The following is a 13,866-nucleotide window of genomic DNA, read 5'->3' on the forward strand; positions in this document are numbered from 1 at the left end:
CACAAGCCTATCTTTTATTAATAATTATTTCCTGACACATTGTGCTCTGTGTCACCCAGCAAGCTATAATCCCATAGGAGCTGCATAACAAATAAGATTCAAAGTGATACAGGGATTCAAAGCAAGTAGACCACAATTGGAGTAGGATGCTGAATCAAGGGCTGGGGTTGTGGCTCAATGGTAGAGCACTTGTCTACCATGTGTGAGGAACTAGTACATCAGCACCACATAAAAATAAATAATTAAAATAAGAGTATTGTGTTCATTTACAACTAATTTTTTTTTTAAATCAAGCAAAATTTTCAGAAGGATTATACAAAGCATCAGGCCTTACAAAATGATGAAATTTCATCAGGTAGAAAATGAGAAAGGAAAAATGATATATCCATTGAAAGAAATGAAAGAGGTGAGAAGATCTGTCTACACAGAATACTGACTTCGCCATAAAACTGTCCCTCTTCCCTAAGGATGATATGAAAAGGAAAAGTCAAAGTGAAAAGTCATAACCCACTAGGCAACTCCAAACTGACAAAATGGTGGGAGAATCATTTAGACCCAAAGCAGCCTCAGGACAGATCATTATAATCCCTGGGTAACCAAACCAGACTGGTTTTCCAGGGCAACCTATTCTAGTCAGCCCCTGATTTTTTCTTCTCCCCATGGAAACTTGGGAGAAGAATACATGAAGTTCTCCCACCTCTCCCAGGAAATGATTATCAAAATAATTAGCTTAAGGGGGCTGAGACTGGGGCTCAGCAGTAGTGTACATGCCTGGCATGTGTGAGGCACTGGGTTCGATTCTCAGCACCACATATAAATAAATAAAATAAAGGTCTATCAACAACTAAAAAAATAAAACTAAAAAATTAAAAATAAATAAATAAAAAGCTTAAAATAGTACCCACTAATAAGTTGTGTCTACCTGCCTAAAGCCACTACCAAGAAAGATAAAGTTACAAGAAATGCCTTCCCTTAGAACATTCTTCATGTTACAGATTTTTTAAAAATACAGCTGATGAAGCAGGACTTTTACTCCCTTCAAAAACAGAATAAGTAATCTCAACATTAAAATTCTTTGAAATATTTTGGAACTAAATTTAGTGGCACTAATTTTTCTATGTGCCAATACCATTAAAATTCTCAGGTATGATGCCAATGAAAATGAACATCAAGACAAAAACAAATGCTGATGATCAGCCAAAAGTTAACATTTGGAATTTCTATCACTGCTCTCCCTTCATGTACCATAGAGCACTGCTTCAAATAAGATGGACAAGTATAGAGTTAGAACAAGTGGGGGTGCTTTTCTTAAACTAAAGGAAAAAGCAACAAGGTAAACAGGTCACATTAGCTTTAAAACAATCTTTAGTCACCAACTACATCTTATTTCATGATAACTGAAGACTGGCATACACCAAATCAAATATAATTGTTCCAACTTATCAGAAGAAATAAGAAAAAGAGAGAATATAATGAGGATTGGAAAAAAGATGGGAAACCCTTACATTATATAGGAAAGTTTTTATATAAGTTATCTGTAAAACAGAGTCAACACAAAAATAAAACCTAAGTCTTCAATTTTTATGATATACACTGCACTACTGGATCACTGTGTGCTCTTCTACTTAAGAACGCCTCTTTGAGCTGGACACAGTGGTACATGCCTGTAATTCCAGCAACTTGGGAAGCTGATGCAGGAGGATTGCCAGTTCAAACTCAGCCTCAGCAACTCAGTAAGACTCTAAGTAACTCAGTGAGACCTTGTCTCTAATAAAATATAAAAAAGGGCTGGGGACGTGGGTCAGTGGTTAAGTGCCTTCGGGTTCAATTCTCAGTACAAAAAAAAAAAAACAACCCACAAAACTCTTTGATTTTGGATTCCATTCTAAACTAGTAGATGGTCACAAAAGAAGAAATGCCTGCTTTCTTTGTTCCTCTCAGTTACACATAAAAACATGACATTTACCTTACCCCTCCAAAAAAGGTAAGATAGATAACTTTTAAAAGGCTTCATCTTCTATTTTCCACCTTTTAAAGTTGGGATTCATTATTTTCCTTCAAATACTGATCATTTGCTCACAAGGCTTTCTTTAAATTATCTAAATATTAAATAGGATAATTTGATATAACAACAATTCCAAGTTCAAAATATTATCACATTCAAATACAATCTAGTAACTATATAAAATATTAGGAACAATAAATAATAAATAAGGTACTTGCTCTAAAAACCCTACAACAAACCTGTAAGAAAATCACAATACAAGGTATAATATATTAACTGTTACAAAAGGGGTATGATAACTCAAGAACATGGAAAAAAGGATGTAAAGATATGAATGTGAGAATTTGACAAGTAGAAATTGAATCAGAATGAAAATATTCTCTCTTTAGGAATTCTTAATTACACAGCTTCACCAAAGCACTGTTGGAGTCGCCTTTATACCCCCAAACTGTAGACCATGTACCAATTAACACAGCTTTTTTTTTTTTTTTACCCTCAACGGAAAGGCAAAGGCTTGGTCATTCACAGACACCATATGTCCTCCTCACTTAAAGCAAAATTTTGTCTAAAGTGAAATCTGCCTACTGTTCCTACAAACAAAAATCAGCCTGCAAACCACCACAAACTGAATGAAATTATGGATATTAGAAACAAAAGTTCACTGTGAAAGATAATTAAAAATAAATTTGAGACTTTTGTTATTTAGAGACTGAAAAATGCAGTGATGAATAAGGAAAAATAAACCTGAGAGACGTGAAGAAGCCAGCTTTGTTGAAAACCAAGTGGCCACTTGCCAATACTTCTTTATGTACATATTACTAAAGATAGGATTCTAGACAGACTCGGGCCACAAAGACACTTTTATCAAATACCAAATTAAGAAAGTTCTTCTAAGTATTTCAATTTTGATAAGCTAAAGGACAGTTTTAAAAAAGAGAGAAAGACTTCATAAAGCATTGCAGAATCAATATAGAAACAAAGCTTTGAGTCTATATCTGAGTCCTAAAAAAAAAAACAAAACAGACTTTAACTGTCACAGGAACAGCCTATTTTCTGGCTTCTTTATCTTAGATTTCGTCAAGAAAAACACTGGTCACTAGAAAAGGGACTGGTCTTAGTTTAAAATCTCTCTGTGGCCAGCAGGGAAGAAATCACACAATTCTGAATTGCAACTGATAAAACTACAGCAACCCTCAATAGAACTCTTCCTCTTAGTTTGAACTCCATACACACGCATTTCAGATTTGTACTTTCAAGTCGCTATAAATGATGTCGTTTGTGAATGAAAACGCAATAAGGATACTCCCCCAAACTCCTATACCCCATGATCCATCCTCAAAGAGTGGAAGGAACAGCAAAGTGGAAGGAACAAAGCACTGACGTCAATTACGAGATTAACCCGAGCACAGGCAGCTGGAGCAAAGGCCTAAACATCAATATCCAAATACAAGCTATAGGGAGACCCAGGTAACAGGCCGATTCAGAAATGGGGAGGGGGTATTCGAATATTACACCCCCTGTTCCCATTTTTAGTCAATCCCCCTTGGCTGGTCAAAGACGGAAAATTTTTCTTTTTCTTTTTTTTTTTTTTTTTTGCAGAGGACGGGAGAGAGGGGGAGGTGCGCAGGATCGCGAGAAGGAAAGCGAGAACTAGTTGGGTAATGATAGCCAGAATCTGGGCCTATTTTCTCTTTAACCAGGAATAATCTGAAATTGAGGAGAGTATTAAAAAGGAACGATTCAGACGACAGACTGTCCAAAAGAAGGAATAGATTAAGTAACGAAAGGAGAAACAGCGAAAAGATGGGCTGTGGGAATATTTGCTGAGATTAGGATTGGCCCTTTTTTTTATTATTATTATTTTATTTTTCCTGCGAAAGGGTGGGGAGTGAACGCGAAGATGAGGGGCGGAAGCCGGACGAAGCAGCCCGCGCCCAGAGGGTCCCCTCGAGCGCCTGGCGGACTTGGCCTCCCCTCCCCCACGGCCGGGTCTGTCAGTCCGTCAGTCGGCCCTCCTCACCTCCAGTCCCGGCTCCGCTAGGCCCGAACCATCTCCCGGCTGCGGCTGCGGCAGCGGCGACGCCGGGCCTGCACCTTCACCGGACGCGCATTCAGGCCCGCCCAGAGGGCGGCGACAGCCTGCCAAGGGCGAGGGGCTTCGGGCGGCGGAGGTTCCGGAGGCCTCGGAAAGCTAAGGCGGTGGCGACGGCACACCTCACACGGCAAAGAGGGAGGGCCCGCCCCGCTCCATGACGGCGGGGCCCAGCCTGGGACGGCTGACTGAGGCGGCGGGGGCGGGCTGACGAAGACCTGGCACCGCGATCCCCGCCCCGTCCGCTGGCGGCGGCGGCGACGGCTCGACTCCCGCAGCCAGGACTGACTGACGCAGCGGCCGTGCGGCCCATGTGACTAGGACCGAGTGGGTGCGGGGCGTCACGTGACGACGATGCGCCCCTCCCGCCGAGAGAGTGGGGGCTGCTGGCCTGTGGCGCCCGAGGCGACGCCCCCGGGTGCTGACGTGCGATACCGTCGGGTCGCACTGCCTCGGGCTGGCCGAGAGCGGGCACAGGTGGTCTAGGCCGGGTCTGCTGGGCACGGCCGCCGCTTGGGCAGGGCCACGAGGGCAGGACTAGGAGGGCAGGACTAGGCCTGCACACCTCCTGCGCTCTGCCCGCTAGTGAGGTTCGGAAGGCGAGGAGAGGCGGTGCCGGGCCGGATCTACCGGTTCTGGGGCTCAGACGAAGGAGCCCCGTCTGTCCGCCCGCCCTCGTGGGCATCAGTCTAGCCCAGCCCAGTCCTAGTACCAAGTTCCGCCCTGGACTGTTCTCGAGCCTTCCCGGGTCCTGCTGCCCTCAACAGGTCCCGCAGAAAAGGAATGGGTGCAGGGAATTTCTGCTAGAGGTTGAATTGACCCAAAAGCCAACATTTCTCGCCACTGATATTTTTCTTCAGGATGTCATTCTCTGCACCTCTTAATAACCTGCCAGTCAGGGCAAGTCATGATTTAACTGAGAATGAAGTAATATAGGCTAGACAGGATTTTAGGGTCTCTTAGGATCCATTATGGTAACTATACAGAGAGATTCTTGTTTATTTGAAAAACACAAAAGTTCATGTCTTTTACCCGCTTTCTTCATTTGAAGGAGCCTCATGAAAGCATCCATAGAAGGGTAATTTCATCTTTAAAATTTCTGGCTGACCATCACTTTCTACAAATATTTTATCCAATAAATTATGAAATAAATGGAAAACTCCAACCATATTAGGACAGAATGGAGTGAAAAATAATTGCTTCTTCTATCCCTGCCATTCAATTACTCCAGTCCTAGAACTAATTAGCATTTTCTAATGAATCTTATCCTATGTATGTTATTAAAATACAGCCACATGAAATAGGGAACTAGCTCTCAGTGGTAGTACCCTTGCCTAACATTCACAAGACCCTGGATCTGATCCCCAGAACCCCAAAACAAAAAAACCATGGGATCCTGATTCAAGAAATTTAGAACAAGCCTAAAATATATACTTTTTTTTTTTTTACACAAAAGATAACACACTATATACACTTGTCAGTTCCTTCCTTTCTGCAAAATATCTTGGACATCCCTCTGTATTAGAACATAAAAGATGCCTCTTCCTCATGTATGCATTCCACTGCAGATATGATTTAAGCCAATCCTCTACAAGTGGATATTTAGATTGTTGCCATGCCCTTATTACATGTTAAGTTTCAATGAGTAAGCCCATACAGTAGACAATTATATAATAAACTGGTTGTGGTGGTGCAGATCTGTAATCCTAGCAGCTCCAGAGGCTGATGCAGGAGGATTGCAGTTCAAAGACAGTCTCAACAATTTAGTGAGGCCCTAAGCAACTCGGTGAGACCTTGTCTCTAAATAAAATACAAAAAAGGGCTGGGGAGTGGCTCAGTGGTTAAGTGCCCCTAGGTTCAATCCCAAGTACCAAGAAAAAAAAAAAAATTTTTCTTTTTACATGGCTGGAGATACAGCTCAGTTGGTAGAGTGCTTGCCTTGCATGCACAGGGCCCTGGGTTCAATCCCTGGCACCACAAAGAAAAATAAATTAATATATAATAAATCTTTAAACTGGAATCATTACATCAAAAAATTTGTTTTGTTTTGATACCAGGAGTTAAACCCAGGGGTGTTTAACCACTGAGCCACATTCCCAGCCCTTTTCACTTTTTATCTTGAAATGGAGTCTCATTAAGTTTCTTAGAGTCTGGCTAATTTGCTGAGACTGACCTACAACTTGTGATCCTACTGGCTCAGCCTCCTGAGCCACTGGGATTATAGGCATGTGCCACCATGCCTAGCTACATCAAAAGATATTTTTAATTTTGATAGCTATTGCCAAATTACATAGAAGTTGTGCCAATTTAATTTGCTTTCTTTCAATTTCTAAGAAAATTTACAAGACTGTATAAGGTGTGGTTAGGAAAGGATGGAGAGTGGCAAAAGAAAAGAACATTTGGGATTATTCTGCAAATAAGAATTCCCTACCCTTTCAGAAAATGTGAGAAAAAAAATGTTATAAAATTATTTCTCAAATTGATTTTGAGGTGATAAGAATTGAGCCCAGGGCCTGGAGCATGCTAAGGAAGCACTTGACCACTGAGGCTACACCTCTGCACCATTTCTCAATGTTTAACATTTTAATACTTTTTTTTTTTTTTTTTTACTTTTTGGTACTGGGAATTTAACCCACTTTTACCACTGAGTTACATCCCCATCCCTTTTTATTTTTTATTTTGAGACTTGCTGAGGGCCTCACTAAGTTGCTGAGGCTGGTCAACTTGTGACCCTCCTGTCTCAGCCTCCCAAGTTGCTGGGGTTGTAAGGCCTGTGCCACCCCACCTGGCTAACACTCCTATCATTTTTATTTAAGAAGATTCATTCATTTCTTAAAAAGCGAATTGTCTTTAACTTTATGTTCTAGAACTATGTAAGACTACTATACACAATGGAGAAATAGCAGAAAATCCTACCATAGAACTGTAAAAGAAAAAAAAATTGATTTTTTTATTAACATACAGTATTTTAAAGGATTTAATGTCTATTGTTAAGAGTACAAGTTCTTAGTAGAATACTGTTTTTAAATTAGTTTTTTGGAAGTATAATTTCTCTACAGTAAAATTCATTCTTTTTAATGGATTCTATAATCACCACCACAATCAAGATACAGAACATTTGGGGACTAGGGATGTGGCTGAGGACTAAAATACTTCCTTAGCATGCACAAGATATTGGATTCGATCTCTATCACTGAAAAATGGGAGAGGGAAAAAATAAAAACACTGTTACTTAAACAGTGTATGCATACAAGACATTTCTATCACCCCAAAACATTGCCTTGCGCCCTCTTATAGTGAATGTTTCATTTCAACTCCCAGTTCCTAGCAATCATAGATCTCCTTTTTGTCCTTATAATTTTACCTTTTTTAGAATACTATATAAGCTGACTCACAGTATAAAGCCTTTAAGTCTGACTTCTTTCACTTGGCACAATGCCTTTGAAATTCATGTACCAGTAATTTATTTCTAATGAATTGCTAAGTAGTAGTCCATTATATGGATATAACACTGTTTAGCTATTAATCAGTTGAGAGACATTTGGGTTGTATCCAGTTTTTAAAAATTATGAATAAAGCCACTATAAACATCTATATATGAAGTTTTATTAAGGCTTTAAAAATAATCTTCATGGGCTGGGGTACTGGCTCAGTGGTAGAGCGCTCGCCTAGCATGTGTGAGGCCCTGGGTTCAACCCTCAGCACCACATAAAGATAAATAAATAAAGGTATTGTATCCGTCAACAACTAAAAAATACTTTTAAAAAAATAATTATCTTAGGAGCTGGGGATGTGACTCAAGCTGTAGCGCACTCGCCTGGCCGCCGGGGTTGGATCCTCAGCACCACATACAAAGATGTTGTGTCCGCCAAATACTAAAAAATAATAAATAAATATTAAAGTTCTCTCTCTCTCTTTCCTCTTTTCTCCCTCTCTCTCAAAAAAAATAATAATAATCTTCACTAATACTTTCTGAAAGTAATATCTAGATATAGGAAATACCAAGGCACAACTACAGCTGCAGGGCTGGGGATGTGGCTCAAGCGGTAGCACGCTCGCCTGGCGTGCGTGCGGCCTGGGTTCGATCCTCAGCACCACATACAAACAAAGATGTTGTGTCTGCCGAAAACTAAAAAATAAATATTAAAAATTCTCTCTCTCTCTCTACCGCTCTATCTCTCGCTCTCTCTTTAAAAAAAAAAAAAACAACTACAGCTGCATAAATATTACTCTTCATTGTGGTAGAAATTCCAACAATTTATTTGTTATTTATCAAATAATTATTAAACATCTATATAGAGTAGGTACTATTCTAAGCACAGGTAAAACTCATCAGATTCTGATTCCTCCAAAATACTGCCAAAAATAGTTGATAGAGCAAAGTTAAGTTGATTGTTTACTGCAGGTAAGACAGAGATCTGTGGGGTGGTTGTGCATGCCTATAATCCCAGCAATTTGGGAGACTGAGGCAGAAGGATCACAAGTCCAAAGTCAGCCTCAGCAATTTAGGAAAGCCCTAAGCAACTCAGTGAGACCCTGCCTCTAATTTAAAAACAAAAAAGGGCTGGAGGTTTTTATTAAGGCTTTAAAATAATTTTCATGGGCTGGGGTTCTGGCTCAATGGCAGAGCGCTTGCCAAGCATGTGTGAGGCACTGGTTTCAATTCTCAGCACCACATAAAAAAATAAATAAAATAAAGATATTATGTCCATCTACAGCTAAAATTTTTTTTTACTTTTTATTTTTTGGTGCTGGAGATTGAAGGCAGAGCCTTGTGCATGCAAGGCAAGCACTCTACCGATTGAGTGTATATCCCCAGCTCCCCAGCAAAAAATTAAAAAAAAAAAAAGAGCTGGGGATGTGGCTCAGTGGTTGAGCGCCCCTGGGTTCAATCAGAAATCTCTACCTTGAAATATTAATAGGTTTTGGAGTCCTAATTTTAGATGACTTCAATTCAGACAGGTTGGCTAGGTTTGGGTAAGAACTATAATACATTAGGATTAGTGAACATACCAAGGCAAAGGTTAATTAGAGTCTGGGAGAGTATGAGTTTTATTATTGCTGCTGTAACAAATGATTGCAAATTTGGGGCCTTAAAACAACACAAATTTATTGCCTTAAGTCAAGTCTCACATGGGTCTCACTGGTTAAGATCTAGATATTGACAAGGCTACTCCTTTCTAGATGCTCTGGGGTAGACAGAATCTGTTTTCTTTCCTTTTCAACTTCTAGAGGCTGCCCTCATTCCTAAACTCTTGAACTGGTCCATCATCTTCAAAGCCAACAATGACTATTTGAGTTCTTTTTAAATCACAGCACTCTGACCTTCTATTCTGCCTCACTGATTTATTTTATATATAAATAAACATATGTACATGTATACTATATATTGTATAAAATTATATACTTCGGGATATTTCTGATTACTTTGATCCAATTCAGATCATCCAGATTATAATCTTTCCATTTTAAATTCAACAGAATAAAGGACCTTAATTCCTTATGCCACCTTAATTCCTCCTTTGACATGTAAAATATCATATTCACAGGTACTAGGGATCAGTATGTGATTATCCTTGGGAAGCATTATTTTCCTAACAGGGAACATAAATCATCATTTGAAACCATCTTTTGAAAAGCTGAGCAGTTCAATGTCCATTTAAATGGAGAAATATTTGCTTTCTCTAAACATTTCACAACTGACCTTGATAGACACTAGGGATTCTCTCAGATGCCCATTGCATTATACTACCTTGTAGGTAGTATTAAAATTTCCCTTAAGCCATTCAAAAAGTTTTTGGTTGCCTAAATGACTTTACCTCATTAAAAGTTTCACATATAAACACTGTTTTTGTCATTTTAGGTTGAACTCCTTAAGAAACATTACACATCTTCTCCAAAAGCTAATTTCCAAAATCATTTAGTGTTCAATAACAGTAGTTGAGAGGAACTGTCATTCATAAGGATTTCACATGGGGGGGGGGTGAGGCCCTGGGTTTGATCCTCAGCACCACATAAAAACAAATAAATAAAGGTTAAATTCTTTTTTTTTAATATTTATGTTTTAGAGTATAGGTGGACACAATATCTTTATTTTATTTTTATAATATCACACATGCTAGATGAGCGCTCTACCTCTTGAGCCACAACCTCATCCCCAAGGTTAAATTCTTAGAAAAGATTTTCACATATCACAATAACATAACTGTCAAAAGGTAAGAGCAACCCAAGTGTCCATTAATGGATAAATGAATAAACAAAATTAATATGTACACATAATGGAATTGTATCTAACCTTAAAAATGGAAGAAATTGACACATGTGACAAACATGGGTGAAGCCCATATTTCACATTATGCTAAGTGAAATAAGCCAGTCACAAAAAGACAACTATTGTATTATTTCATTTATATGAGTACCAAGAGTAGTCAAATTTAGAATGGTGATAAACTGTGTGTGGCGGCACATGCCTACAATCCCTGCAACTCAGGATGCTGAGGCAGAGGATGGAAATTTCAAGGTCTGCTTGAGCTAATTGGCCAGACCCTGCATCAAAACAAAAAATAAAGTCTGGAGATGTGCTTTACTGGTAAATCACCCTGAGTTCAATCCCTAGGCGGGGTAGAAATAGAAAGGAGGTTGCAAGGAGTTCAGGGTATAAGGAATATGGAATTATTGTTTAAAAGAGAGCTTCCATTTTATAAGATGAAAAGAGTTGGTGGAGATGGATGGTGGTGATGGTAGTGATGATTTCACGATAATGTTAATGTAATTAATCTCACTGAACTCTACACTTAAAAATGGTAAAGAGGATAAATTTTGTGTGTATTTTAACATAATGTTTATAAATTTCTATCTCAGCCTTGTGCTCAAACGTTCACAACAATAACTTACCACTGTCTAAGAGAATACAAGCCTTAGTAAACACACCTGTTTAGCAAATCATAATAATAAGCCATCAAACTGTTGTGTGGTCAATAATGTTAGGATATTCAGCTTTATCTCTGTAAAAACTCCTGGAACTCATCATGGTTAGTTAGGTCCAGAAAAATTAATGAAATTCACTCTCAGCTTTATTGCTTGAATAACACATGATAAATTCAAATATTTCCCATGAGGCTTTCAACACCTTATGTTGTCACCAGCTCTGTAAATCTGTCCAACTAAGCTTTCTCTGCTCCACATATTTTGGTACTAATATTAACTAAAACTCACCAGATTCCATTTCAGGAAATAATGAATGTTTTTTTTTTTCCTTGAGAATAATCTCACAGGTAGTTGTTCCATGCAGATTATTCATAGAGGCTAATTCTTAAGTCACTTCAATCTAACATTGCCCCTTGAATAAATAACAACTGAGGGGGCTGGGGATGTGGCTCAAGCGGTAGCACGCTCGCCTGGTATGCGGGCGGCCCGGGTTCGATCCTCAGCACCACATACAAACAAAGATGTTGTGTCCGCCGAGAACTAAAAAATAAATATTAAAAATTCTCTCTCTCTCCTCTCTCACTCTCTTTAAAAACAAAAACATATTAAAAAAAAATAACAACTGAGTAGTATTGGTACTCTCCATTGACTCATCAGGAGTCAAAAACACAGATCAATAGAATAAAACTGAGAGTCAAGAGATAAACCCTCATATTTATTTTCAATTGATTTTTTAAATTTATTTTTTAGTTGTAGATGGACACAATATCTTTATTTTATATGGTGCTGAGGATCGAACCCAGGGCCTCACACATGCTAGGTGAGAGCTCTACCGCTGAGCCACAACCCCAGCCCTTCAATTGATTTTTTAAAAATACTTTTTAGTTGTAAATGGATATAATACCTTTATTTTGTTTATTTATTTTTATGTGGTGCTTGGGTTTAAACCCAGTTCCTCACAGGTAAGGTATAAGCACTCTACCGCTGAGCCACAACCCCAACTCTTCAAATGATTTTTAACAAGAGTTCCAAGACAGTTCAACAAACTTTCAAACAAATGGTTTGGACAACTAAAAATCCTATGCAAAAGAATGGATTTGGACCCCCAGCTCAAAAAATACAAAAACATTTAATTCAAAGGGATCAGAGACCTATATGTAAGAGTGAAAACTATGAAATCCTTAAACAGCCACAAATATTCAGGACCTGGATTGACCCAGAGTTTAATAGATATGACACCAAAAGTACAAGCTACAAAAGAAAACAAAATTGGACTTCATCGATACTAAAAACTTTTATACTTCAAATGACACCATCAAGAAAATGAAAAGAGGGCTTAAGGGGCTGGGGATGTGGCTCAAGTGGTAGCACGCTCGCCTGGCATGCGTGCGGCCCGGGGTTCGATCCTCAGCACCACATACAAACAAAGATGTTGTGCCCGCCGAAAACTAAAAAATAAAAGATTAAAAAATTCAAAAAAAAAAAAAAAAAAAGAAAAGAGGGCTTAAGATATAGCTCAGTTGGTAGAGTGCTTGCCTTGCATGCACAAGGCCCTGGGTTCAATCCCCAGCACCACAAAAGCTCTTGTAAAACGGGCAAGGGATCTAATAGACCCATTTCTAAAGAAGGTAGATGACTGACCCATTGAGCATATAAAATACTCATCCATCAGGTCAATGCAAATCAAAATAATGAGTTACTGCTTCACAGGCCCTAGGATGGCTATAATAAAAATGACAGATAATTACAATTCTTGGTAAGGTTTAGAGCAATTGGAACATTTATAGATTGCCAGTGGAAGTGTAAAATGGTACACATTCTTTGGAAAATAGCCTGTCAGTTCCTCAAAATGTTAAACATATGGGGCTCAGAGTATAGCCCAGTGGTAGAATCCATGCTTAGCATGAGCAAGGGCCTGGACTAGATCTCTAGACACACACACCAAAAAAAAAAAAAAAAAAAAAAAAAAAAAAAAACCACAGTTACTATATAATCTACAAATACCATTCCTAGGCATATATGTATCCAAGACAATTCAAAATATATGTTCACATAAAATCTTGAACATGAGTGTTTAAAGCAGAATCACTCATAATAGCCAAAAGGTAGGGAACAAGGTTCAGTTGCATATACCTATAATCCCAGCAATTTGGGAAGCTGAAGCAGGAATTTGGCAAGTTTGAGGCCAGCCTAGGTAACTATGAGACACTCTCTCAAAATAGAGCTATACCTCTCCTGGTTTCAAGCCCCATTACTGAAAAAAATAATAAAAAGTTGGATACAACCCTAATGTTCTTCAAGTAAAGAATGTATAAGCACAATTGGTATGTTCATATAATGGAATATTATTTGGCAATAAAAAGAAATGAACTACTCATACATGCTTCAACATGAATGAAACTTGGAAACATTCTGCTAAGTAAGAAGAATCAGTCACAATGGATAATGTATCTTATGATTCCATTTATACCAAATGTCCACAAAAAACTAATCTGAACTAACAGAAAATGAATTAGAGTGCCTAGGGTTGGTTTGTTGTAGGAAGCAGGAAATAGGTACGAGTGCTAATAGGTACAGAGTTTCTTTGAGGTGATCAGAATATTTTAAAAATTATTCTGATATCGGTTGTACAATGTCGAATCGCACACTTTAAATGGGCAAATTGTGGTTATATTAGTTAAATCTCAAAAAGCTAGCAAGAGAGCATTTGTTTAGCATGTGAGAGGCACTGGGTTCAATTCCCAGCAACACAAAAAAGAAGAAGGAGAGGAGGAGAAGGAAAGAGGAGAAGAAAAAGAATGAAGAGAAAGACTATGTACTTAAAAAAAAAAAACTATTTAAA

At 38.6% G+C, this 13,866-nt stretch overlaps 1 protein-coding gene across 3 annotated transcripts in view; it reads right to left on the bottom strand.

Moving 5' to 3' along the window:
* Positions 1-4,955, bottom strand: part of AFF4 (ALF transcription elongation factor 4) — a 95,461-nt gene extending 90,506 nt beyond the window's left edge. The window contains exon 1 of one of the 3 annotated variants that reach the window (XM_081292298.1): positions 4,026-4,955. The gene's annotated coding sequence lies outside the window, so the exon portion shown is untranslated. The remainder of the gene's footprint in view (positions 1-4,025) is intronic. The other 2 variants (XM_081292299.1, XM_081292297.1) reach the window with 2 other exon arrangements.
* Positions 4,956-13,866: the final 8,911 nt, after the last annotated feature.

Source organism: Spermophilus citellus (genome assembly GCF_964194105.1).
Source record: "Spermophilus citellus genome assembly, chromosome: 1".
NCBI classification, from domain to species: domain Eukaryota; kingdom Metazoa; phylum Chordata; class Mammalia; order Rodentia; family Sciuridae; genus Spermophilus; species Spermophilus citellus.